This window comes from Apium graveolens, chromosome 6 (assembly GCF_009905375.1).
Source record: "Apium graveolens cultivar Ventura chromosome 6, ASM990537v1, whole genome shotgun sequence".
Classification (NCBI taxonomy): domain Eukaryota; kingdom Viridiplantae; phylum Streptophyta; class Magnoliopsida; order Apiales; family Apiaceae; genus Apium; species Apium graveolens.
In genome coordinates this window covers 224,642,485-224,646,067 of record NC_133652.1, presented here as the reverse complement: position 1 = coordinate 224,646,067, position 3,583 = coordinate 224,642,485, and the positions used below count along the sequence as shown (strand labels likewise).

Genomic DNA, 3,583 nt, shown 5'->3' with positions numbered 1-3,583 from the left:
AATTCAGATTTTTCATTAGCTTGCGGTAGCTGCTGAAGTTGAAGTTATTGTCTAGGGGCATATTGCGGTTGCTGAAAACCAGGAGGGTTATACTGTTTTGCTGTGTATGGCTGATAAGATTGTTGCACCACATTCTGATTATTACTCCAGCTGAAGTTAGGATGATTGTGGTTTTTTGGATGATAAGTGGCTGGAGCTTGTTGATGTGATCTCTGAAAGTTGCTCACAAATTGAGCTGATTCGCTAGAAATAGTACACTGCTCTATTTCATGCACTCCTGCACAAAACTCACAAATACTAGTGATTTGATTAACTCCATAATTTGCCAAAAAATCCACTTTCATCGTCAATACTTGAAGTTAGACAGCTATAACAGTTGCTGCATCCAACTCTAGAATTCCTGCTACTTTTCCCCGAGTCAGTCTATGGGAAGGATTCTGATATTCATTAGCAGCCATCAGTTCGATCAATTCATAAGCTTCATTGTAGATTTTAGCCTACAGGGCTCCTCCTGATGCTGCATCGAGCATAGGTCTAGACTACGCATCCAAACCATTGTAGAAACAGTTTATAATCATCCAATCAGGCATTCCATCGTGTGGGCACTTCCTTAGCATCTCCTTATATCGATCACAAGCCTCACACAGAGATTCTCCAATTTGCTGTACAAACTGAGTAAGAGCATTCCTGATTACAGTAGTCTTTGCCATAGGAAAGAATTTAGTGAGAAACTTTTGAGTAAGATCCACCCATGTGGTGATAGACCCTGGTGGTAGAGAATGTAACCAGCACTTTGCTTTATCCCTCAGAGAGAATGGGAAGAGTCGCAGCTTGATAACATCTTCAGTCACCCCATTGAACTTAAAAGTGTCACAGATCTCGATAAAATCCCTGATGTGAATGTTGAGGTCTTCTGTAAGAAAACCCCCAAACTGAACTGAATTTTGTATCATCTGAATCGTGCTCGACTTGATCTCAAAAGTGTTAGCCGAGATGGCTGGTCTGATGATGCTCGATTGAATATCATTGATCTTAGGCTGAGAATAGTCCATCAGAGCCTTCAGATTTTCTGCTTGATCTCCCATCACTACCAGAGCTGGTTCCTCGACTTTCTCTTCTTCTGCTACTTTCTCTTCATCCTCAAAAACTTCCCTTCAAATCACTACAACATCTTCCTCGGCTTGATCCAGAGTTCTCTTACGAGCCCGCGAACGCGTATGCATACACGCTCGCTAGAATACCTGAAACATGATAAAGAAAAAGAGTAGGTAAGTAACAACGTTCGAGTCAATGAACTTTAATGATCACTGATGATAAACACATAAACTAAAAGTTAACACTACAGTCCCCGATAGCGGCGCCAAAACCTTGTTAGTCGCTAAACAAGCGCTAATAATACATACAAGTATATGCGTTCACAAGTAATATAGAATTAATTCTCATTCGTTCCCACAGAGACTGATTTAGGTTAACCTTGTGATTTATGCACTTATGCAACAATGATATGGCTATTATTCAATTCTAAGATGAATAACAAATTGAGTTTTAATTATACTATGATTAACTAATGAGAATTATACTAAAAAACATTAACTAAGAGAGTAAAGAGAGTTGAATAATATATACACAGACATGGGATTTTAACTTCATTAAATACTTCATTCAATAGCCTTTTCATTCTTAACCTTAGCATGTAATGGTGATGACACTAATCAGATAACACGAAATTGATAAACGCCAACTTTCGTTGCACGAATACCATACTATCAGACATCCATAAAAGAGATAGAAGCTGAATAGACACCAATTATATTGAGACCCTATATGTCTATAGAATTTGACAACATAACGGTTTAATGCACAAGTTATTTCTCATGATTACATAGGGCAAGTAAGATGGTTAAAATTACCTATGAATCATGCATATCAAATATATGAACCTATGCTAGCATGGAAAGTTTTAAACCCTTAAATTCACTTTCGCTTCATTAAGAATTAACACGTTATCTTATAAGTTCACGACATTCATAAGACGAATAAGCACAACCAATACTAGATTATCATACAATCACCACACACTAAGGCATCGAAATAAATTAACTAAAGAAATCCATAAATAAATCCGTTAGAACCCCACGATAATGATTAGCCCATAATCAGACTCATCATCAACGTGGGTTCCGATAAAAGCATGGTATAATAAACGTAGTCTTTATAAACAAATAAACCAAGTACGAAACAAGAGTATAGGTTCAAGAATAAGAAAACTAGCATCCAACATTACAACTTAAACAAAGAATCATAAGAATAAAACTAGATCTTCTTCGCCTTGTTAGAATTGTTCTAAACGGTCTTCTTACGCTCTCTCCTTGTGCTCTGGTACATCTCCATATAAAAAATGAGCTGATTTATGTATATATAGCAGCCCCATACAGAGTAGAAGTCTTCTGGATCAAAATCAGAATAGAAACAGAATTTCTTTTCTCGACCTGGCGCGGCCGCACGCTTGACCAGCGCGGGCGCGCTGACCTCCTAATTAAAATTCTTACTTCTTCAATTTTTCTTGCTGATTTGAGCTGGTCTTCCAAGAGCTTTTATTCCAACACCTTCCTAACACCAAATTAGCACCAAAATAATGCTAATTCACCTGATTACCTGGAGAATGCCTGAAATGCAAAAACACAAGAAAACACATTAAAATACCAACAACTTGAGTACAAATTCAACAATTCAAAACTTTACGGAGCATAATAAAGTGTAATAAATGCCACTCAACAACAATAAATCCTGATGTTGATCAACCGTCCATTCAAGCAGCTTTTACTGATGATTCCTTGTTGCTGACTAGCTTGTTAAAGCATCCTAATATGTTGTTTGTTCCTCCACTATCATCACTTCCACTTGAGGACTCACCTTCAGGTATTGCTTATTTTCCTCTATTGTTCTTAATGTTTGTATGATTATAAATAGTCTCTTGGTTGAGGTTACCTCTATTTATATGACAAGCATAATACTCCTCTCAGCCATCTCTTATTTCTTTGCAAAATGTGTGCATGTGCCTTTATACGAGATTGTGTGCAAATACTATGTGAGAAAATTACATTTTGAGTGGCAGTCTCTTGTACTGGCAAAAGGAGAGGTAGCTTTGAGAAAAGAATTTTATAAGTGTTACTTTACTTATAAACTTTCTTATATGAGAAATATATTACTCTTAACAGTAATATATTGTGTGAGAAGTGATGAGATCACTTGAAAAAAAAGAGAGATTTAGGTGTTACCTTATTTTATGTTTCAGGATCTCATCAGGAACAGACACCTATTGCTAAAGATCCTCATAAAGGCAAAGCAATTCTGCCTAGCACTGCACATTCTTCTGAGAGTCTATCTAGTTCTGATTCTGATGATGATAGTGATCATGTTGATTCTGACACAACTCAGCTTAAGACTGCTATTGATACATCTAAGAAGTCCAATGTTGGTTCTTCTTCACATTTCAATACAATTCCTTCTTATTATAATGCTGATGCTGAGCATTTTCCAAAGACTGAATGGAATTTTGCATGGCGAGATGCACATACTTTTA

At 36.8% G+C, this 3,583-nt stretch overlaps 1 non-coding gene across 1 annotated transcript; it reads left to right on the top strand.

The window, feature by feature from the left end:
* The first annotated feature begins 588 nt into the window (after nucleotides 1-588).
* On the top strand, nucleotides 589-695 carry LOC141669070 (small nucleolar RNA R71). The gene has a single exon (XR_012553368.1). It is a non-coding gene; the product is annotated as a small nucleolar RNA R71 (small nucleolar RNA).
* Nucleotides 696-3,583: the final 2,888 nt, after the last annotated feature.